The sequence below is a fragment of the Esox lucius genome, chromosome 10 (assembly GCF_011004845.1).
Source record: "Esox lucius isolate fEsoLuc1 chromosome 10, fEsoLuc1.pri, whole genome shotgun sequence".
Taxonomy (NCBI): domain Eukaryota; kingdom Metazoa; phylum Chordata; class Actinopteri; order Esociformes; family Esocidae; genus Esox; species Esox lucius.
The window spans coordinates 18,627,145-18,652,731 of record NC_047578.1 but is presented as its reverse complement, the minus strand read 5'-3'; the positions used below and the strand labels follow the sequence as shown (position 1 = coordinate 18,652,731).

The 25,587-nt window shown below is 41.2% G+C and overlaps 1 protein-coding gene across 4 annotated transcripts in view; it reads right to left on the bottom strand.

Moving 5' to 3' along the window:
- Nucleotides 1–21,715, bottom strand: part of LOC105006790 (semaphorin-6D) — a 94,480-nt gene extending 72,765 nt beyond the window's left edge. For 3 of the 4 annotated variants that reach the window (XM_010865469.4, XM_020050332.3, XM_010865471.4), the window contains exons 1-2: nt 21,524–21,715; nt 3,958–4,117 (exon numbers count right to left, since the gene is read on the bottom strand). The gene's annotated coding sequence lies outside the window, so the exon portion shown is untranslated. The remainder of the gene's footprint in view (nt 1–3,957; nt 4,118–21,523) is intronic. The other variant, XM_010865470.4, reaches the window with a different exon arrangement.
- Between the last annotated feature and the right edge of the window lie 3,872 nt (nt 21,716–25,587).

The window sequence follows — 25,587 nt, the reverse complement described above, 5'->3', positions numbered from 1 at the left end:
AGAATGGCCTTAGATGAGCTTTGAAAGAAACTCTACATCAACTGTACCAAGTCCATTGGGAGTTGCTGCAATTAAGCAGGGCCTCAATCATATATAATGAAACCTAAACTGACCCATCCCTCAAAAAGCAGTATTGTGCAGCACTACCCAAAACAAACGTTCTGAACCACTCTCAAACTGAACAATGCACCATTCTCATTGCTCAGTGTTTGTCAAACCTGTCATCAGGGACACAAAGACATTTCACAATTCTGTTTCAGCTCTGAATTTGTTCAATCTATTCACCTATTCAAGGCCTTGGAAATTAGTTGACAAGTTGAATCAGGCGTGTTAATCGTGGAATTGATAAGATACATGGAATGGCGGTGGCTCCCAGAGAACTGGCTAGATAACCAATGATGTGGATTAATACGTCAAAACATAGTAGTCTCCAAGATGGGCTAAATCAGGCCAACCCAAGACAAGTGCTCATCCTATTTTCATGCCACCAGAAGTGTCATTGCCCATTTAAATGAGGTGAAATACCTTCACATGGCAACAGTCCGTCTGCCGTTCTGGGCTGAAGAAGGTCGACTTAAAGCCCGGGGGGGGTCGGGTTACTGATCTTATCCGGTTTAATCCCCAGACAGACGTAGACCTTCTTGCCAACTGGACTGAGCAGCTCAAGCTTCCATCTCCCCCCTCTCCAAGTCAAGCCCCGCCCAGGGAGCCAGACCGGTCAGCTTAGCCCCCTCTTCTAACCAACATCAGCCATTAACTACTTATAGATCAGCCCTTAACCCATCATGACGCTTTCCAAAGGTTCAGAGTAAAACAACATGGAGACCATTGGCCGTTCAACTAGAATTCGAGAGTTATGGATGTGAGAAAAAAAAAAAGTCATCATTGCAGGGGATTCAAAGTGTGGGTCGCACATTTACACATCTTAATTAAAACATTTTGAAATACACTTTATCTATATAAAATATATTAACTAAGTTAACCTTAGCTAAAATGGGCATAAGAGAAGGTATGAGAAGGAACAACACAACTATTTTTGGTTAAACCCAAACAAGCTTTAAAGTGCTATGTCCTGACCACTCAGTGTGAGACACCCCACCCTGTGTTTCACAATTCCCCAAAGCCTCAAAGGTGAGAGGTCAAATGACATAGAAGAAGTCTTGTTGCCATGGACACAAGGCTCTCCCCTTTACCTCAATTCTAACCCATATCTGTTCTATAAACAATCATTTCTGAGAGAGAAAACCAGGGTTTTTCCTTTACATTTCCACTAGTGATGTTAAAGGAATTGGTAGTTCCATATTGGGATATAGTTTAATAATACACTGCAAAAATCACTTGCTCATGAGCAATACATTTGGCACAATACACATAGAATGTTGAGCCACACCAACTCAAAAGAATCTGCCACTTTTCAAACCCATCTTAACTCAGCGTACTTTCAGTACTGGGCTCATTTGTTTTGTGTGTTCACTCTGCCACAACAATTCTCCAAATTGGATACCAATAGAATAAAAGCTGTTTAATTTTTAACATAAGAATGAACTTAATGTGCAAACAAACATTGATTAAAAGGGTTATAGACACAAGTGGACATTCTGTGAAAGAAATAAGATCTCACATCTGTAGTGAGGTTATTGGTTCATTCATACTGAGGAATGGTCAGAATGGTCATCTATGGGGAGAAGCGGTCAAAACGACTTAGCAGTGCTTGTCTCCGTTTCCCTGTCAGCATCGACTCGTCCATATAGGCACCCCCCTCCTAGAACCTACAATCAGATCAGTGAACAGCAGGAGGAGCTAACTCTTCACCTGCATGTGTTTTTATGGATATGACTGGTCTGAAAGGGTCAACAAAGCACCCCTCCCACAAGATTTGGATCCTTGCTTGCCCAAGAGCAATACACTGAGCAGAAGGGGATAGGAGATGAGCGACGGGAGGTCAAAAGTAGATGCATCGGAACCCTCCCCCCAATCCCCAAATGCTCCTGAGTCTAAGCCGTGATATCAGCAGTCTACGTCACTATGGAATGCCTCTGAAGCAAAAAAAGAAATCCTGTATTATATGAGCCTAGAGGGCAACAGATATAAGTACAAAAAGCTTCCATGTGTTCAATTTTGTATTCTTTATGCAAGCTTGAGGTCAACCAGAAATGCATTCACACCTTCAAGGGTGCAGAACATGCAACTCATACTTTGACAGGAATGGAAAAAGAGAAAGGAGCATTTTGTGACCACTGTAAAAAAGGTAGCAGCAATTGATGTTAATGGGTCCAGACGAACACAGTACAAAGCCATAATGCTTCTGTCCTTTCATGTGTGAAAGAAAATTAGAGAATAGAGCATTATACTTTACCTGGGAAACTGCAGAAGAAAAGGCAAAACGGCACAAATAATGGGTGTAAAATATATCTTGTTAGTCAAGACAGCATTCAAAGGAGCCCATTCAAAAAGGTTCCTGACACTTGGATTTCTATTTTTAAAACAATACATACATTATCAATAATCAAAATAATAATTTTTAGCCAAAAGGTCTAGGATGGTTCAGAGGACTAAGCCTCTATCTCTTCTGCACATTCTACTGCAACATGGGTTTGAATCTAGCTCACCATTCTTTCCCCTCTGCCTCAATCAAATGAAGCATAAGCATTTCAAAAATATCTAAAAAATAATTGTGCCAAAAAGGTTTCCTCTAACAGTTTTGAAACAGTTCACAGTTGCAATTAGTGCAACTGTGAAGAAGAATCAATACACAAAATGATACAGTTACATATTGGGTGTAGAAAAAACTATCCCTTTCAGCCCACTGGTCTTGCAAGCCAGTCCATCATGCAATCCTGTGGATGGACTCCAGGGATCCACACTGTACATTTCTGGGTAAAAAACATACCCCTTGACAAAAAAAGGACTCTATCCAAAATCAAGCACTACACAATATGGACTTGTGGAGATCTGAGAGGGTTTGACAGGTGTTAAGAACCTGGTCCAGCCCCACATGTTTTCATTTTCCTTACAAAAACTTTCTAACATTACCGATGTCCCGTTACAATAATTACTTTTTTAGTGTCAGTGTTTCAAAATGAAATATAAAACGAAACAAAATGTCAATCGTTACATTCATAACTCAGTAAAACTGGTCTCATAGCATGCAGCTTTAGCCACAACAAGTTCCCACGACCAGGGTTCAAGACCCGGCTTGACCGAATGCATCTTTCCTGTGTCCTGTTACAGCCCTGTATCCACAGCCTATGACTGCTTCATACTGTCCGGTCACAAAAGACATATTGGGAATAATAAAACAATTGGAACATCACATCTGAGTAAATCGCAATTCCTAGGCCTGGTGGGAATACTGGAATTGTTGTTTGACTTCATATGACCTCACTAGGCACCTGACACGCATTTCACTAACTGGCTAACACTGTACATAGCAGTCGAAAGCCCCCGCAGCCTAAATGGCTAACGTGCAGACAAATGTTATCTGAAAGGCAATGCCCTAGATAAGCGTCTCTGCTTAACCAACAGATTTTACTGGACGTGCTCCATGCGCTCACTCAAACAGGTCAGAGCCTTTCCCGTGGGATCGCCACGGCGCCCTGAGGCAATCTCTGAGACGCAGCACAAGTTCAACCCAATAAGAGGATAACATAGAGGCTTGTTGAGACAAGCGTTATCAAAACACACACGTTATTGGGTGGCCGCATCAAACAAATAGGCCAGCTTCTCACTGGGACCCATTTATCTGGCCTGTCACAGGCCACTTTTGTACAAAGAAACCCCAGAGAGGTCTTTTAAAAAGAAAAGTCCACTAAGCCTCAAATCTCCACTAGTATTCTTTCAGCATGTACTCAGATTTCCGTCACTGTGTAGCATTAGTGTCGCCTCAGTATTCCCTCTGTCGTTCTCCTTCAAAGTGGTCCTGCAGTACAAAGAGAAGGAGAAAAGAATCTCTCTTACCTAGGCTTCTGAATCATCCAACAACATTGGCGGGATTCAATAAGCCAATCGTTAGAGTGAACATCCGAATCAGCTGAGTGAGCAGAAATTCCAAGGACAGGATGCTGGATGGTACCGCGTTGAGGATGTCTTGGCTGGACTCTTCCTCCCAAATGACTACCTGTGGGAGACAAAAGTAAAAAAACTAAAGCGAGCAAATTAGAGAGTGCTCAAGCATACCAAGAGCTGGCACCTCCACTTTAATCCATATCCTAATTAATTTTGGTTTTTCAGTAGCCCGTCTGAAGCAGTCAGATTCCTCTCAAACTGTTTGTATTCCTGGCCCCTTTAGGCAAGTTTCAGCTCAGAACTAAGGAATGACGACAATGAAGGAACTTCACTGATTGCATTTGGTTCCAGTCAGGAAAGGAAATCGGTCCCTATTGATAGTTAGCCCAACACAGTAGCCTAGCTGAATCCAGAAAAATAAAGGCAGTTGGCAGGTTAGCGTATCTTCTGGATTGGTTATGTTTGTGCTGGAATCCAAACCGCAATGTTTTTCACAAGGGAACCAGATCCGTTGTGTACAGCACAGGCCGCTTTTCCTCACTAAACCGCAGCTAAGACAACACACAGAGACGGATGACTATTTCCATGAGCAGCCCAGGCCAAGTGAAAGGCAGCTAACTGCCATCTAGAGTTGTGGGGGGGGGGGGGGGGACCACCCCTGTTTGAAGTTTCCAGAGTGTTTCCAATGTACCATGGCATTTGCCGTCTGCCTGCCAGAAACTCGTTGCCTCCTCCGCCAACTTCCGGATAGTGTTTAGCACTAGGCATTCAGCACAGCTGCTCTGGGAGGTTTTCCCTCTCTCCTTCAAACGCATCTCAATACGCGCTCACTGAAAACATCTCCCCCAACAGGGCAGCCCAGGCTGGGCTATCAGGCCCAGACGCACGGCTGTTAAGAGTCAAAGCCAGCCAATATGTCATGGTCTGGGACAGGGAGCTCAGCATAAAGAAGAAATGATGGAAAACATTTCCTTCAGAGCACATTGGGTGGCACTGATAGTGTGATCAGTGTTCAGGGTGGACCTGTACTTCAGATAAGCACCCCTAGGAGGGATTCTAAATAAGTCAGGCCTTTGAAAATGAGCCCACAGGTTGGTATGTGATCTAAAATGGAAAGCTGCTGGGGGGGATCTTTCTGCAGGCCAGAAGGCATCCTTTTCCATCGGAAAACAGTAACACCTGAGGAATCAAAGTGGCAGAGTAAAGGGAGATGAGAAAAAAAATGTATTAGCGCTGTGGAGAAGGGCGAGGGCAGCTAATAATGTGCGGCCAGAATTGTGAAGCTTGGCAACTTGCACCCCAAGACACAAACCAGAGCCTTTGAGCTCAGCGGGGATTTTTCAAAACCGTGCTCTTGTGTTGCGTGCTAGTTGAGCTAACCTCAACCACAAAAATGGGGTAGAGGTTAAGGCAAGACACAGGAAACCAATTAGCTATTGTCATGGACTTTCAGAAGCCTAGTTCTACATTCCCACAAATGTGTTCCTGGGTCGATTGAAACCCTTTCCAAAGAAAATGTTTCACCAATGTCATGGGACTGTAGTCTGTTTAGGTTATGCTCTGGACTATGCCTAGTGCCTTGTTACCTTGTCAGGAGAGCAGTGGTGAGCTTGGACATCAATAAAGTATATGTCATTTGGAATTAGCCTGGGGCAGGACGTAACTAGTTTAACCGAAATATGGCTCTTGTTCAGAGGCCTTAGTCCTGTTGTGGTTCAGAATTGTATTGAACTTGAACCACTCTTCTTTCATTTTTACAACCAAAGTATGTTTTGCTGTGGGCAGGCTGAGCTTAAAAGGTTAGTCACGTTATGACCATTTCATATCTGGTCTGTGACTGAATTGGCCCTGAAGCCACTGTAGGACATGTCTGATATTGGATGTATTACATGATAAAAATAACTGAAGAACGAAGAGAGATTTCTGTGAACCTGGTTTGAAAGTCTTTATACAAAACTTTTAAACGACATACTTTGGGGCTCTGATTGCTACAATCTCAGATAATGGCATATTATTAATAACTCAAGCTGATTTCATTCTTCTCTGCAAATTCTCCTATTTCAACACCTTTTACAAAAATGTTGCATGACACCTCATGGATTTAGGCTTGGACTAAGAGATGGAAACAGACAAACACTCAAATATAAATTGAACACGAATACAATCACACACAAAAATACAAACAAAATGCTATAGCTTATTCTGCTTTAGACTATATCAGAAGAATCGGGGAGATCACCGTGCACTTTAGCTCAAAGTAGGTTCTGTTGAGCACTAGCCAGTGTGGTAACCTAGAGGTCAAGAGCGTAGGCCCAGTGACCAAAAGGTGCTGAACCCAGAGACAAAAAGGTGAAAAGCCTTATACTTATGTCCCGGAGCAAGACAACATTGCTCCCAGTTTGTTTCTGTTAACAAGAATGTGTTCACAGCATACCAGATAAAACCATAAAAGGAACCAGGCCACCCTAGCTTAGCCATCCCGCAATTAAAATGAATAAACGTTGTGGCCTTCTCTGGAATCAAACCCGGGTCTTCCACATGAGCAGCACTGTCTTTAACCACTATGCCACAGAGCTAGACACCATTAAGCACTTTGTTAAACTGACAAACGTTTCTTATTAAGTTAACCTCTACCACAAATAACATCTATAAACTGTATGGCTTTTGCCACTGGCCGTTTTAAGAGTTTATTAACCAATAGTAGATACTGGTAATAGGCTTTACCAGTATCTACTAACTTACTGCTTGGAATAGTCATAGGAACTGAGCAATTGCTAGCGAGACAGAACTTTACAATGCCAAAGCTATTTCATTTCATGGCACAACAGCGTATGTTTTTCTTTCATTCGTGAATGACATTGATACAATAACTATTAATAAAGGTGATGATGACTAACTTTTTCATCAAGTGAAAAGACAAGAGAATCACGGAATCCACCAGAAATAGTTGCAATACTTTATAACCATAAACAGATTTAGTTTAGGCTTACTATAATGTAGCTACTGAAGGTTGTAGCCAGCTAGGTTTTTGTCTATCCTGACTCAAAAAGCTTGCACAGATGCGTTCTTTGAGCAATTGAAACTGAAGATTAACTTTTTCCTGCAAAGCTATTTCTTGGCATAAAAACATTTGTTTTTCCTTCATTCGTGAATGGCATTGATACAATAACTATCAATATAGGTGACGATAACTGACTCTCGTCAAGTGAAAAAGTTGCAATATAACCATAAACAGTTTCAGTTTAGGCTTACTATAACGTAGATACTGAATGTTGTAGCCAGCTAGGTTTTTGTCTATCCTGACCCCAAAACTATAAGTGTACTTCTAAAATCTAGCAACGTTTGTGTCTATCCGGAACAAATCCCAATGCATAATTTTCGACAGTGAGGAAATTTGAACGTAGGACCTATAGTTTGCAGTTCCTCTTCTCTAACCACTATGCTATTTAGTAAGGGGTAGCCACTCACTTACTCACTCACTCACTAAGAGACATTCACTCTTCTTGGCCGGCTCTACTTACGCAGTCCGGCAAAAAAACAGTAACTAAAAATAACTATTCTTTGGTCTCTACATGTCTTCATGCAAACTAAACCAGTTTTATTTACCAGCACTTGCAGGTATGCATTTTAACTTCTCAAAGGGAAAGAGTTTAAGGTCAACAATTTAAATAATATATTATAAATATAAACATGTAAAAACATAATGCATTAAAATGTGCCCAATAGAGAAGAGTCAACAGGGAGTACAGGTCTCCTTGATCAGGATTCCTGTTTCTAATTCTTAACCCTGATCCAGTCACCCGGTGACTGATCCAGGATGATGACCAGCTAAGACTTCCCCATTAGGGAATGAGCGGTTAATCAAAAGGAAGTGATCCTTGAGGGTGAAGAATAACAGGGCATCTGAGGTGGACTCCCTACATCACCTTACTGAAAAGGAACAGTTCACCATCTGTGTCCATGCAACACCCTAAAGCTCTTACTATTTTGTTTTGCAGACATCAACACCAACTCAGGCTAGTAAGCCTACACATGTTGCAGAAGAACAAGACTGCCTTTAAAAATCTTCAATTAACAGCACACTTCTGCATCCCTTCTGAATCACATTCCTGGATCCCTTCTGATCCAAATACATCCCAAAGGTGAGAAAGGTTCTGGCTGATAAATCCAACCTCTATATACTATTTAGGCTACCCGGAGTTTGATGAACTCTAAGATAAAAAAAAAATGTGTCTGCACATGGTGAGGTCCTTCATGCTCACATCCATAAAAACCGGTTTAAAGAGGCCGATTTGGGCGCTGATAGCAGTTCGCTGTATGACTGACAGGCGTTGTGAGCTTAAATCCTGCACGCGATGAGGAATCGCCTCATTCCTTACACTTATTAGGCAACTTTGGAAAACCGTTTGCCGTCTTGAGTGAGGGAAATGCTGTTCATTTAGATGACTTCATGTATTTTCAAAGATGAAACAGAGGATTAATAAATATGACTTTGATGTCAAACAAACACGCAAAACACCTGCGAGTCCAAATGACCACTTTCAATCTGCATCAACCAAACCAGTCACATCCGGATCCAACGTTTATGACCGCTAGGTTTGGTGCCCAGTCACAGGGTGACAGAGCATTACACCCTAGTTTGTTCTGTGACAGAGCAAGTCTGTTAACCTATTAAATGCAACATTTGTTTATGCTCCCCAAAATTATTATTAGTTTCTCTGAATTGCCTGTTGAAAACGTAAGACTGTAAGATCATTTTTTATAACGTCGCTAGTCATGTTGGCAGTAGAACAAGCTTCCAAATTATACCCACCTGGCCCTGACTGTGATTTATAATGGGCAGATTTTGGGATGGCGGAAACAACGGTAATTGTGAGATGGCAATGATACAGGATTGTGTTCCAAACAAAATAATTGTGCATGCTCCATTCTGCTAAATGGCAGAAATGGAGAGCTGGGAAAAAAAGCACCATGAGGCTGAGGAGTATTTTAGTCAACAATGTTATTTTGTAATAACAGTGCCTACTTTAAAGATGTTTATGGCCATTTGGAGACACCAGTTAGTTCTCTAACTCAAACCCCTTTCATCTTTTCTCCTAGGTCCACCCAGGGCCGTAGCTGGCGTGGGGAAAGGTGGATATGATTCACAGGGCCCATGGCTTGGTGGGCCCAATGATGATAATAGTATAGTAGTATATGGTTTGTTAATGTGAGGGGGCCCAAGCATATCTTTTCCGGGGGGCCCAATGGCCTTGGCTCCACCAACCAACATTTTCCAGTATTGTTATGTTGTTAAACATTTCGTTTAAACAGATGTTGCAAGGAAAACAAATGTATAGTGAAAATATAGTCTACAGTGCGATGTTTGAATTAATTCTCGTGTCAGGCGAGCATATTTTCACACAACACCTTCTATCTAATCTTCCTCACATAATCCCCAAACGGTTCCATCTAAACTTGTACCATGTTTATGCATATTCTTCCAAAATGTCTTAAGTTAGAAACATTTCAATAAAGCCCTATATAAGCCCTATTTTCACAAGTTCGAAGGATTATAGGAAGACACAAAGCAGCAGTTTCACAAATAACTTACTACAATGGTTAGGAAGTCTAAAATCCATTGAAACTGGACACAGAAAAATAAAAATCTGATCAATGGGTTCATTTCACTCTGGATTAAGTATATTTCAGATAATGTCAGCATAATTACATTTTAATAGATTGTGGAGTGTATTTTTAAAAGACCAAAAGAGAGCTGCTCTGTTGCTCTTCAAAAACACTTTGGGAGATGAGCGGTGATCAGCTTTATGCTCCTTGAACAGATAGTAAAATCATATGAAAAGTGTGAAATTAAAGTTGCAGAGGCCAGGAAAAGGTTACTGTTGTCCTCATCTCTGAATTACATCACAAACCAGATGATAGAATTTGGGAATAACCCCCTCAACATTTTAGAGATCCACGGATTTAAAGTTTGAAATTCAGAGGAGAGACACACATTCTCAATTTCTAATAAAGAGAGGTGAATCAACTGGACAATGCACGACGGTCGGGCTGTAAAGGGTATTGCAGCAAAGCAGCTTGATTTTAACAGACATTTCTTGACCTCATAAACAGCGTACCTCTTCTAACATCAGCTCGTTCAACCTCCCCTCACAAGCCAGAGAGGATTTTTCGTTTGACATTTAAGCTGATAACTATTTGCATGTTGTTACATTTGTAAAATGCCTCTTTCCTTCTAAAAATGTGTGTAAAAATGTTCACTTTTTGTTTATCAGTTCTATTATTTATTACATCTTGCTTGTTTTCAACTTGATTTGAAGGAAAGAAATGAAGACATCCCATGCCAAAAAAGCCTTTCAATTGAAATTGTATTGACACACACACACACACAGAGACTGAGAAATTAAGCAGCTGGTCCAACGTCACACCCACACAAGCTGATTCATGGGCCAGACGGAGCCTTCAGACAGAAATGGGCCCCCTAGGGACAGTTGCAAACTAGGGGCTCTGACTGAGCTCCACCCTCAGATGCCCACAGAAATAGCCCATGAGTAAATCATACCTATGGACACACCAGAAGCAGTTGTGAGTGAACTGCATGTACGCTCAGAAAACCTTGAATCTATTCAAAACCTCCTGTGAAATGGGAGTCCTACTGACCTAACCCATAGTAAGCATCATGAAAGACCCTCCAAAAAGACTGTGGATCACGTGTGGCCATTCCATTTGGGCCACTAACTAACCACTCGTTCCTTCTCCTTGCCCTACGACCTAGGCGACCTGGCAGGATGCATAAGGATACCCTACATGGAAGTGATTTTTTGTCCTGTATTTATGGTTGACTGGTCTGTCAGAGTAAAGAAGCTCAGACTAAATTGACAACTTCAGAAACTAATCAAAGTGCCCCTATCCCATCAGTCAACTGAAGCCACTTAAAGTACTTCATAACCTTTCGCCAAATGTAAGCATTTCAAGGTCTCATCTGAATTCACGGTTGGTGTCAACAGTCTAAAGCGGCATCCACTTTAAACAAAGAGGAGCCAAGCGCTGCTCTGCATGCTCCTGAGTTGTCCATCACCATAGAGGCTTAAAGTAACAGAAGAACACAGTGGGACACTGAATGTAGCGGTTTGAGGCAGTCCTCCATCATAACGTCTGTCCATTCACCACAGCGTCTCCAATTTCTGACACGTCTTTCCAAGAATCTAGTTCAAATAATTGAAGGGTAAAGGATTGGCGGAATATCCTTTCCCACTAATGGTGCGTTTCGTATGATAATAGCTGCACAAGCAACTCAAAAATCGAATTAGGTACTCCCACTACTCCGACATTATCATGCTAATCCAGGCTATAAAGAAGCTGACCATGCCAAACATGGACTTTCATACTGGCAGGGGACTCAAAGTTCTGCAAACACAATACAGCCCCATTCACTCAAACCAGCCGAGGGTATGGAAAGAGGAAGACGTTAGCGCAAACTGTTAATTAAAGAAGAACATTATGCTGCATGGATAGAAGCCTTGAGCCATGATTTAGACCAACATCATCCGAACTAGGCAAAATGATAGGTTGTGTGTCTCTAGAACCACTTTGACTGGAGTAAACTCCGACCTACTTCTAAAATATATATTTTCAAGTGTATTCTGTTACTATTTAACAATCAGGTTTTTTCTAACACATTTTGGTTGATCGGGCTAGATCGGTGTTTCATGTATTCCCCCTGACAGGTAGCATTGTATTGAAGTCACCATGCAGCCATTTTGGTACAGTGCAGTCAAAGGTTGTATTATTTTAACAGATATTTCAACAGTTTAACGTCAAAAACAAACTGAAATTGTTATAATGCCGTTTTCATGTAAGAGACATTTGAAAAAATAAAGAGAGATCTACCTGGAATATCAGCCTTTTTGGGGGGGGATGGTACATTTGGCTTACTGAATGCCACTAGACTAATTTATGACAGGCCAAAGATTGTTCAGGATAATGAAAGGTTAAGGAGGCTCATGTAAATTACAAATAGATTATGTATTACAGAAAACGTAATAGAAAATGAATTATACTTGACGATTGGAAGGGAAGATTTAAAAGCAAAACAAGCAATCGTAATGTCCACAATGGTTTGAAAAGCTTATTATATTACATCTTAACACAAACCTAAATGTCATTGTGCACACACAATAAGACACATAGTAAAAAAAAAAACGGTAATTTTGTATTCAAATAATTTTTAATAAAGTCTGTTCAAAATTAGAGGACTTGTGATGAGTTCTGTAGTGAGGGCTGGAGGCTTCAAAGCTGCTAATTGGTAGAACAATACATCAGTTACACCCCACACTGTGACTGCCAAACCCATCCTGACACTTCAAAGAGCATCCACCTAACCAATAGGGTCGTAATGTTTGATTGTGCGTTAGCATTTCCCTATTCCCAGGGGTGAGTAGTTGTGTTTATGGCCTTTTACTGCCTTGTGGTGCATGTGTGAGCTATTTCTTGTTGCTCAATTGATTTCCTAGAAGCACCCTACATACATTTTAAAGAAGAGACGCGATTTATTAAAAGATCTCACAAAATACTTTGTCCCTTTTGGTCACAGGGCAACAATGAATCTGCGAACTTCATGGTTTTGAGAATAAGGATACATTCCGGATGTACTCACAGGATTTAACCTATTATACACAGCAGTCAGGCTAGCGAGCATGCCAACAGGTTGTGTCTATTTGTAATACCTTGCAAGGAACGCTGATATTTGCTGCACTGTTTGGTTTAAGAGCTAAAGCCCTCTGCTCACTGTCATGTGGTTATAACAACACAGACTAAAAGAGCTAAGGAAGGGAGGCGTGGGGACTGGCAGAACTTCAAGCCCCTTGCAACTCTTTCCCCTTCACACAGTCCTAGGGTTAAAAATAGCCCGTTTTTGTTAGAACACCAGTCAGTCCCCTCTCTCTGCATTAACTCCCATTGCTTCCAACAGCAAGTCCTAAGACAGACCAGATGTTTGGAATTGTTCCAACTTCAGTTAGAGAAAGGGGGAGTTTAGCAGGAGAGAGAGGGGGGTGAGAAAGGACGAGAGAGAGAGAGAGAGCGAGAAGGAGGACAAGAAAGATGAGAGAGAGAGGACTAGAAAGACGAAAGAGAGAGGAGGGCGAGAGAGATGAGTGAGAGGAGGATGAGGAAGACGAGAGAGAGGACAAGAAAGAGAGAGCACCCGGTCTGTCACCTACTTCTTGTCCTCCTTCCAGTCACCAGGCTGTCAACAGTAGTCCCATCTTCTACTGGTGACGCTATTATTTCTAAAGTTATAAATATATAAATATGGTCAAGTGAATGAACCCTCTAGGTTGTCACATTGCAATGCTTTCCTGAAGTGAATCAAGTAAGGCTTGATAATTAGTAAGTGATTTAGGTGTACAAGCTTTGAGATACAGATAATACACGCAATTGCTGGGGTTCCCCAGGTCTGAGAAACACTGTCCTAGTGTAAACTCTTGTAAACAGGGGTCATTGAGGACTTAGGAATCCTGAATAAATATGAAACATACTGAACAGTTCTGAAGTGCAGAAATCAAATCTCTGGCACCTTCCATTATCCGCCTCATTTCATCTGTCAACCTGATTACAGAAATAATTTTTGAAAATGACATCAGCCAGCAATTTAAACATAGCAATTTAAACGCACCAAATCATCTGTCGTGTGTGTGTTCTGACAAAGTCAAATGTCTCCCTCGTCTAACTGAGCTAGCTAGCTAGCTACCTTAATTATTGTTCTATTAGTTGCCATTGGGGAGGCCTTGTAACACTTACAGAAACCAGCTTTTTCAACCAGTTCCATGTGTTGTACAAAGGCGTTGTTTCTGCTGTGCTTTAAGGGCTTGGAAGAGACAGTTTGCAGCTGTGTTTTGGAGAGCTTTTTTCTCCTTTTTTGGACTTCTTTCAATCCTCATTGGACTGGGATAAAGTTAAAGATCTTTAGCATCTGTGGCCTCTCAATCTTTCGTAAGCTCCTCCCCCTTGGCATTTACCTCTTTCTCTCTGACAGCAAATATACATTGAATCAAACAGAATAGAAATTAATATCTGAAAAGACTGGATAGCCTATCATATGATTAATACCCTCATTATCTGTCAAAACCTACATTATCAGATTTCCCACTGTGTTGAAAACAATTATGAACATGCAATATTCGCCTACTCAAGTGACATCTGGCCTCTCACCAGAGACTAGGGTTCCATCCTAGCATCCGTCTATCGGGCTCTCACTCTGTTCCAACCGTCTAAAGGTAAAAAAAAACGACATCAGGGAATGTGGCCTATGGTGGTCTAGTGGTCTAAGCCGCAACATCCTAGAATTTTGACTATCCAACCAAAAGATCACTGATAACCTTGTTTTTTCAGGGTTCCCAGATATTTTGAAAGCACCATTATTCTCATGCACTTTTGTTTGCATGGTAGAGCTGCTCCCCCCCCTCCCTCCCAACAGAAGCCCCTGCTCATTGCTCAACCTGCCCATGCTAGTTCTTCTGTTACGGGTGTGGTAGCAAAGCATTTCCATGCAATTAACATGCTTTAATATGCAAACACATAGTGGCAGAATTGTCCTGGTGCATTGAATGAAACGGAGGCAGGCATGCACCAACCGCATGAGTGCAAAAAGTGAGACGAGGAGGGCGTCATGTTTTCTGACAGAACACTATTCCAACACTTCCAAAGACAAAGCTGCATATGTTGTAGTTCGGCGCAGCGACAGAGCAGCGTTTGAACTACAGCTTAGATATTCAGTCGGATCTCTCTACCGAATCCACCCCCCAAAACCCCCACACCTCACCCCCCCTCTCTTAACTCCACATCGCTTGCCTTTACTTTCACATTCCTGGAATGCTTGAGCTGAGGAGTTCTGACTGTTGTGTTGGCCAGCACTGGCACTTCCACTTCAAGCGTGCAACGAAGAAAAAGTGCAGAAGTATTCTTTTTCTTTTTTTTTTAATGGCATGAAAGAAGCAAAGATATCATAAAATCTCAAGTCTGCATCCGCAGACTGGGCATTCGCAAGGAAGAAGAAAAAAAAACAACTGTCAACATAGTATGCTTTCCTCGTTGCAATGTCCTGTTTTATCTCCACGCCTCACCAAACAAGCTCATAAACAGTCTCTGTGCTGCATATTAGCAGACACCATCAACCATAAACCAGATTTAACCCGCGCGCACGCACACGCGCACACACACACACACACCACAGAAAGGACTCCTCAGCCATTTTATTTGCCAACAGCTAATCAATGAAGCAGGAAATAGATTCACTATCATTAAGAGAATGGGAGTAGAGATCATTTGGCACAAGCAGCGCCAAGCCCTTTTGAACCATATTCATAATACAAACCTGGCCCTGCTTTGAAAGACTGATGCGTCTTTGTTCTCAGCAAATGACATTTTGTATGGAGGGGAAGAGTTGACAATTAAGTCATTTGGGGGAAATGCGATGGGTTCATGCATAGTGACACCAGGCCAAAGCAAGCTACGGAGTGTGAAACCGTGAATGGAGTCTATATAAAGATTTGCAGACCTGTTTTCATCTGAAGCAGTAGGGAGGCTCATAGAGTCGACACATGCATGCTGGGATTACCGCTGAGCAACAACACAAGGTGTCAACCAAAATCCCAGCCACTGCTGCTGCATTTCACAGAACCTTCATTATTAGGTTGTTTCCAAACAGCTGTTTCTGAAAAACTCTTAACACTGAGCCTCAAGGACAGAATGGTAAAGTTGATAAAAATGTTAATGAAAAATACTCTTTGATGACCTTTATTTCCTGGAAACAATGAGACAAAATAGATCTTTGAAAATAGTGACTAAATCTATTTTTATTTTTGTTAAAAGAATGACTTGATGAAAACTTTAGTGATGAACTATTACTAATGACATTTAGATGTTTTGTCAGTGTTTCTCTGTATGTAGTCATGTACATACATGGGTGTTGCAAGTTGTAGTGCATCCCTTGTCATTCACAGCCTGAATCCGCCAACTCCACTAAAAACCCATCCAAATTCTATTTATTCTAGAAAACAACAAGTACAATTGAAATGTATCAACCTGCAAAAGCCAATTTTTACACATACTGTAAGTAAAAATAAACCAATTGGAACGGAAACAATCCTATCTGGCAAAACTCGTCACTCATTGAATGACACCTTGTATTTCGGGGGTCTACCTCTATGCCCTGCATGCTCACCCCTGACTGCAAACAAACATGCCAGACATTCCCAAGTAATTCAAAGTGAAAGTATTCCTATATTTTGGCTTGAACTTCCACACCGGTCTTTCAAAGGCTTGGAAAGATAAAAGGACCAATTAAATCTACAACACAACATGAGAAAGATTATTGTAATCATGGAGGGCCAACTTGCAGCTAATGCACACCTGAACAGGGACCTCAATGCCCACAATTCCACTCTACATGCAACACCAATGTCTCTGGTATAGATTAGACTAGTTATATGGTTCATAGTTAGCTTTTAAGCTAAGTAGCCAAGTCAAACCCTGAGCCAGAATAAAAGGGTAATGTATTGTAATGTTAGTGTTGTCACTACTCAAAATACAAGATGTTCTTGGTGAGTAAAATTGATAGCTAGTTAATGATAACATTAGCTGCGTAATGCTACTTGATATGGGGTTAAACAGAGCAAATTGCACAGGTGCTCATCTTCTCAGTCTACCTTGCCTTCGATGTAAACGATGACAGAGAATTGTAGTAAGCCAGATTTGCACCACTATCTGTTCCTCAAAACTGTAGCTAGTTAGCCATAGTTCTATAAGTTTTTTTAAAAAATTGCACAGAAATGTTTTTAAGGCTATAAAGGCATGTCATTTATTGTCTTGAATGAGTAATCTATTTACCTGACATTTGCACCAAACATTGTTCAACTCAAGAAACATCATACATACAATACAATTTAGAAACCACTCTCATCGTTCTAGCTATGCAGATCTCCCTGAACGAATAAACACTGGTTTTCCATGAAGAAAATAAAAAGGAACACCCATGCTTTCATATCTGCAATTAATGTTTTTTTAGTTTTTTTTTTATTGTTCAGAGAGACAGATATATTCCCCATTTAAACTTTCTCTCGAAGGACCGTCTATCATTTTGCATCGACTTGTAGTCATCACATACTCACTTTAGACAACCACAGTGTCATTCCACCCAAGCAACCCTAGACTAGCTAATACTATTCTGGTCTCGTGCTGTAAGGTAAGGAGAAGAAGTCGTGTCATCATTTTAAATTCAGTCTCATAAACATTAGAGGCAGGATTCTACACAGTACACCTCAAAGGACACAAAATCTTTTTTTCTTTATTTCACATCATGGCTGCGTTAAGTATTCATTTTTTGTGTGATCGGGACCGGTTAAGTAGTTCTATGAATTGTGCTTTGATGTAAATGTTAAGGGGGGGGGGGGGGGTCACTTTAGGTTTCTTTTTTTAAATTTTCCTTTGGGGACTGAAAAGCCTGCACTGTTAGCTGAAAAATGTCAAGAAATTTAGTGGATAATACCAATAACAGGGCAGTGGGCGAGAGTAAAAAGGCGACTAAGTGGTAGAAGAAACTTCTGGAAGTTTTAAATAATGGATAGACAAGGAGAAGACAAGAGGAGACGTGGTCGTACAAGAGGGGAAAGGAGAAAAAATAAGGGAGGAGTGGGCAGCAGGGAGTAGACTAGAGGCACCAGAGGTTGAAAGCTATTTCAGCGCTCATTACCTCTGAGGGCATTAGGAGTGACAGATCTTTGAGGACCCCTCCGCCAGCAACAGATAATTCAGCAGCCAACTTCTGTGACAGAGACGGCCGAGAAATAAAAAGCACACCCTTGACAAAACAGACCGTCTCCCAGGATGCTTCGGCATCTGGAGACCAATCAGGGAAGGGGGACACAATCTTTTGGCAAAATGGAAAAAGCTATGATGGGAGGGTGATTTGTAGCCATCACAGGCTGCTGAACAGAAGACTGAAGTAAGTTACTAATGACAAACTGGAAGTGCAACTTTCCAGACCTTCTGGAGCTAATAAGTGGGACTATGGTACAGCATAACAGCTTGATACTGTCTGTAGGCCAGAAAAATCACAAAGCTACCACATATCAGGCAGAATGACATCACACAGGATTATGCTCTCATCAGTGACCTCACTTGTATACACACTGGCAACTCACATTGGCTGCGCATGCTGTGAATCAAAACCAAGACAAGCACACGCCTCCTCTCCATCTAACCAGACAGACCCCCGGCTTTCCACTGAGAACATCCCGCATCCTGCTCTCCTAATTCCCTCATCTGAAATTGGGGAGCCGCATGACAACAACGCCACAGGGTAAAGCCAGTTCCCCTGTCACGATACTACAGCTCACCAGCCGTGAACTCGCCACTTGTGTCACCGTTAGTCACAAGGGAGGGAGGGAATTTCATAAAAGAGGAAGGGGCCAAATCACAAGGGAGGGAGGGGAAGTGCAGGCCAGTGGTTAGGGAGACAGACTGGGGGTGTCGGAGAGCCATTGTCCACAAGTCAAGGTGTCCAAGCTGAAATAGAAACCCTCAGAACAGCTGAAATTTCAAAGAGGACACAGCAGAGCTACAATTAAAACAGTGAAAATGGCAGTAATGACCCATTGATATACACTCTCAAATTACAGGTTGCTACACTCAGCTCAGACGGGTGGTGTCACATCCAAACTATAAGACACCTGGAGTTGTGTCCTCGCAATTCAGGCCAGGAGATTCACACATATGTTAAGGGGTTTTAATAACCGCAGACAAAAAAACACGGAGCTTCCATAACAAGTAGACCTAGACAGTGTCTATGATTAAAAAAAAAACAACAACAACAATGCGGTAGCTGTTTAAACATCAGAGAACACGGACAGATTGTTGTGCTCAATTCCTACTTGATAAAACACCATTTTCCAGAAATAAGAAACGAGGTCTATATGTTGACACAAGCCCTCTACCCAGATGCAAACACTGTACACAAGCAGCAGAGAGGTGTCAACCCAAGAGCCATCTGGAACCCTCTTAATTGCCAGCAAGATAAAGAGATGCGTTGAATTAATGAAGCCGACACACTAAGAGACAAGTCTCACTAAGGGGGAAATGGATCGACGTAACGAAGTACAGACAGCTTTTGGAGTCGTTCTATTTAAAGTCAGGAGGAGAAAATCTTTATTGAGGCTGTTTTTCTTTATAACGACAAAAGGAGAAAAAGAAATGTGGGTCGATATTGCAACGACACCAAGGCTTTTGATGTGGCACCAGCTAATGATGCCCCCGAGGTGGTGAACCCACTCTCCTGATTACTAGTTACCCAATTAAGACTGTCGCCACAACCCAGAATGGGTGCCAGAAAAGCTGGCTTCTGTTCAGTCAGATCAGCTGTGTGTAATACTGATTCACCGTCCTACAAGTCAACTGGCTGGGAGATTCACAAGGTGGTTCAGGCACTTAAGGCCAGAGGCCTAGGGAAGGTCCTAGTTGCATACTCGTCTCCTCGAAACTCATTTGAGAAGTTCAGAGGGGGTGGGCTTCTTGCTTCCTAATCCAGTGGGTTCTGAGAGATGAGTAGAGAGGATGTGAGGAGTACGGAGTTAAGATCTTCCCCTAGAGGCAGAGATGGGTAAGGTAGGCCCACCTACATGCTGTGACTGTACTGAAGTGACAGACCGAGTTCCAGAGCAAAGCCACCTCTTCACAGCATCAGTCACAGAATTATGGATCAGTCCTGCAGCAGGTCACGTGCACAAAGACACACAGGCAAAAGGAATTTGTACTTATATTCAAACACACACACACACACACACGTCATCCTGCCGATGTGAGATATGTTGGAGAAGGTTGGGGTGGACATGTGATCACTCTCTCCTCCAGAGAGAAGGCAGTGCATTTCAGTAGCCTGTCCAATACACTCGAATGCATTTAAAGCCAAGGAGCTCCTATACGATTTTAACATAGCATAAATGTTTCAGCTCGGTGTCTCAGAAAAGAACCTCTTGCACTTCAGGTTGCAGACTGCAGATATCTGTGAGAGTGAGCATTCATGTGGTATACTCTGTTTTATAACCACAGAAAACTGTTGAACTTGGAACAAATTATTTCGGTCTTTAAATTGCTTAGTTAAAGCGTAGGCATAACAGCATGGTGGCAAAATATTTGAAATAAAGACAATATTCAAAGACAATTAACCACCTGGAGAGTAGGCAACTTCGATTACATTACCCTATCTCCAGAACGATTGTCATACAATCTTTTTCTCGCGTGAATGCATCTTTGTTGGAATACAATGAATAAAAAGTGATAATTTGGACTGTCTTTCGGAAAGCAACTGCAGACGGCCAGACGGTGTGGAGTAAATCGCTAAATCCCGTCTTTTGATTGTGAACCAGCACAGAGAGGAAACGGATTAGGACAAAGGCGAGTCTCGCGGGCGGCGATTTTGGGGGAAATAATAGGCGATGCCAAGCGGGGGTTCAACAGATCCTTTTTCTACGATTGTCAAGTGAAATAACATTATTTGTACCACTTACCCTCTTTGTTGAAACATGGGTCTTATCACAAAAATGAAGTGAGAAGATTATTGTAAATTCTATAGAAGGACTATTATTAGACCATAACGTATGTAATTCGTTTTGGATTATGTGTCTGCAAATTGACAATAGTAAATCATTTTTGGGGAAAACAAATACATCAAGTTCTAAGCGGAAACATCAAGATAATTAAGAGACGTCTATAGAGGACAAAGCTCTGATATGATGAAAACTTTGAAAGCCTTAGAAAGGAACGATTATTGGCCATAATCGACTGAAATGACAGGGAGCGCTATATGCCACATCAAGTTGACGACTTTATAAGCTGGACAACAATTATACCCCTACCACTTTTGATATTTTTGTCAATTCTGGTTTGTCATGCACTGACAGCCAAGTGACGTTGCCATCAGCGGACATTTATCGATGGGGTAGATTATGCTATATAGGCCATACACACCTTTACCAGCAACCTTGTCTATTTTCTTGCTCCCCACAAACTTGAATACTTGGAACATTTTTAACATTAATTAAGCAATAACAAACGCACTACAGTTACAGTAGATCTCATCCGTAACTGTGACTACAACCTAGAAACAACTAGCCAAATGCAGATTATAATTTATGCTAAAAAGATATGTTGCAATAAACCACAAACTGCAAATTAGAATAAATTCAATAAATCTTTGTTTCGCACATTTAAATGTAACACCTTGCGTGACAGCTCCTTGATTGATATCTCAGACCTGTCCAGCCCTAGCGTCGCAGTTATGCTAAAGTCGTGGTTTGAAGGTTTCCACATTTAATTAATTCAGTTCAGTGTGTTTGCATGGACACCCAGCAAGCCAGCCCCGAAAACACAGCATGAGGACTGACTGTTCAAATTAGCGAACCAAACGAAACAGAGAAGCAGACACACAGTGGAGGCAACATACAGCACACTGAACTAAACTTACCTCACAAAATAATTCCTTGTTATATTTACGAGGAAAATAATCCAAATTCCAAGCATGTGTATCGACAAATAAGGAAAATGGTGAAAACAATCACTGTTTCGCAACAACGTCGTAATTCCCAGGACGAACGTTGCTGTGTTTGCATTGAATATAAGCAATACAATGAAGCAGACGCCGGATACCTTCCCAAGCGCGTGAGGGTCTCCCAAAAACACGGCATTTCAGCCGAGGGCGGAGCCATACTATGGAGTCACACCGAGAGCAATGTGCATGAGCCATGTTCCATGCGCGTTCTCGGCAGCAGAATCGAGATGGCACCAATAGGAAAATAGCGCATGAACATTTTACAAATAATACAAAAAATCATAGTTTTAATCATACAAAAACATTAATTCAAATGAATAATAGACTGTACCTGATTCTGACAAAATTGAGAGTGCTGTCTTGTGCAAGCACATCAATTAGCTGAGTAACCTATGTTCTCTTATGGGCAATATCGAACACTTCATGTCAGAATAAGAACAAATAAGCACAAACGTGTAATTATGCAGTGCAGACTTTTTAAATGAGTTCCTATTAATTAAATATAATAATGTGAACTATGTCAATAAGAATAGGTTCAACATCTGACAGTGTTAGGCTACTTGTGAGCAAGGACTTTGGCAAAATAATAATAATCATTTTAAGATGAACGTGTTGCACTAGTAAAATAAGAACGCATCCTGAGTAAATCGGAGATTAGAGTAAATTGTACACTCCAGACACGCATAGGCCTATTTGATACATTCTGTGTTAAAAATTAGACGCCAATAGATTTTCATAAAACTTATTTTTCAACACAACTGGAAGAGAGAGAGTCGTGTTTTCATTATTGCATAAGGTGTATACACTATTGAACTGTTCTCAATGGAGATATAGGTCTAACTATTGGGGTAGCCTGTCAAAACGTAATAACGTTATCCTTTTCCTATGTATATGCGTGTATTCGTAGCCTAAATCACCCATCTGTTTTTTTTAGAGAGAGTGACATCAAATATGTATTTATTCTGTCTAAGGGAAATAATGCTTAGGCTGTGGGATGACAGAAATTATTATAAAAAAATCCATCCAGATTCAGGTCAAAGCTTATCGGCATTGTAGGCTAAATGGTTGATCATGATAGAAAGCTAATCGTCCAGCCTTTAAAGTTATTACATTTGTTTACATTTTAATAGATAACCTAGCTTTTGCATATTACATTGATGTTCCTTCACAGCTGGCAAAAATCTCTATATCCGTATTCAAGCAACTCAACATCATCGCTCCCTGTGTATGGAGCTTGCCTCCACGAAACTTGTACATGAACGTGCTTCCAGCAACCAGCTCGCATCAAAGTGCACAGTACAAGTATAAACCACGCCCACCAAGATGCAAGCCGGGTGAAATGCCGTGTAAAACATAATTAGGGTGCGCAGCACAGTAGCACCACCCACCCAGTTCCAAAGGGTCCAGTCTCCAGTATGGGCGTCTGAACAGTGAGCTTATAGCCTTTGTCGATAGATATATAATACATAGATTTAGTGTGTGTGTGGGTGCGTGTGTGTGGTGTTTGACAGAGAGGATAGGAATATACACCAACAACTTGGAAATAGAACGCTTCATCGTGTATGCTTCTTTTTATCACATGCTAATCCATCTATTTTGACGTAATACGTTCTGCTGTCTGAGGGCTTTATACAGTCTCACTTGAAGTCTCTCTTGGAGGGTTTTTATCAAGGCAATCTCCTTGTCCAAGTGGTCATATTTTAAATTAAGCAATATCGTCCCAGGTATTGTTTTGGCAGCAATCAAAGTCTTTTCAAGCCCACTGCTCAACTCACAATTTAATCTCAAGGTTCAATGTCCCAACATCCCCAGTTGATTTTCCTACCACTGCTGTTTCCATTTCCATCAACCTCTGGTGAAACTGCAAGCAATTATCTGCGTTTACTCGCGCATTGAACCCACCTTTGTGTCGTTCAAAGTCGACCGACAATTTCAATAAAAGTTATTAATTCAAATTACACTGGGTTTTCTCCAGGGTAATTACGAGTAAAGAGGCACTGGGTTTATCCAGAGTCAGGAAAAAAAAAAACTTTTTATCAGTCACTATTCTGTGTATGAAAATCAACAAATTATATCCATATTTGTCATGAGAAACGTTGTGTCCTGGGAAATATTGATATGTTTGTTGAAGTTAAAGCAAATGTTACATTATTATAGTGTTACAGTGGCAGTGTGATATTACTTTCCCATTTCCATCTCCATGGTGTTGTCTTCTCATGAAAAAGGTAGGCTGATGTTATTTTGTATGGACCACAAAATGTAATGGATTACATATTTCAAGTAATCTGCCCTGCCCTGACCACAGCGTAGTGTTTGTATTGCTTTGTTACACCCGCGTCCATTTCATCATTGAGTTATCCAGACTGTTTGTGAATATAAATTCAACACAAGTGCCATTACGGTTGGAGAGCCATTTGCAGGCGGCGCTAATGGTATCGGTGACATGAGAGAGATGACAGTGTTTTGTCAAAGCCACCAGACCATAAACTATCAGCAGCAGCTGGAGTGGGAGACAGAGAGGGAGAGAGATACAGGGATAGAGAAAAAACGGGAGAGCCAGAGATAGAGGGAGAAAGATAGAGAGATAGAAGAATGTAGAGGGAGAGAGAGGAAGAGAGAGACAGTGATAGAGAGTGGGATAGGTTTAGAGAGTCTCAGAGGTTCAGTGAGCACAGCCTTGCCACTGAGAATAGTAGACACAGGAAAACCTGTCCCCCGTAGAGAAAAGGCTTTGCAATCACTGTACCACAGCAAAACCATTCCCACAAAAAAGAGCAAAATATTTAAAAAATAAGTCTAACAATTAGAGTGTCAAGACCTTATTATTAAATGTTTCAAAGACCACTCTGATGAGTATTGGTAGGCTCCCCATTTTTTGGAGGAGGAAAATAATAACTAAGGTATGTCATTGTGGTAGTATCGTATACACGGTCATGAGATGGCAATGAGTTACCCTAAAGGAGCAGAACCTAATGCCAAGACCTGCATGTAGAGGGCTCTACATAAGTTATCTAATAAATGGTTAAACTCATACGTGGTGTTTTCTGTCTGAACTGATAGACAGACAGACAGACAGACATAGAGACAGACAGACAGATGGATAGAGAGATACATACACAAATAGATAGAGTAAGTAAAGATCTGATGAGAAGGTACTCTGACCATTAAATACCAAAACCCTGTATGGTGCAATTGCATATTCAATTAACCTGTTTTCAAACAATTTCATAGCATGTTTAGAAAGATGTTATTTTGTACAAGGGAAGCTATTAGTAGGGTTAGAATTGTAAAATCGCCTGGGGGAGCCCTGGGCAGTCTAATTACAAATGAGAACATTCTCTTAAGCAGAGGAATACTAAACACATCTTCGTATTATAACGACATACAAATCTAGCCCCCATATTTAGAGCACCCAAACAGTATTGGACATGATTAGTTTAAAGGGGGGTTCAGTGAACCATGCGCTTTTGATGAGTTACCTGTGTAACAGTATCCCTTCCTTTGCTTTACTGCCACCAGAGCCAATGGTCCCCATACTGACAACTGTCAACTACAAGTAGTTACAATCACAGCACAAAATGCCATGTACCCTAGCTAGAAAAACAACTACTTAAAATTAGATAGCAGCAGGTTGAACCTCAGATAAATCACTTGACTAGTGGAATATAAACATTATTTCAGGTCCAAATTAAACACTTTATTTCTGTGATAGGTGAAATAATCACATACAACGCAGTGAGGAAGTGGAGCAAGGATGGTCCTCTCCTCTTACATGCAAGTAGAATATGCTGATTGTTATCATAACCAGCAATGCTACTTTTCAAGACTACTTTATAGCACATGTTAATGTCTACCTAATATATCTAAAACCAGAGATATGAAAGATTATCATGAGTGAATCAACCATCGTACACAGGGGCTGTGTGAGCAAAATCCCAACTTTGGAATAATTTGGGGAGTATCATGGATAAAAACAACAG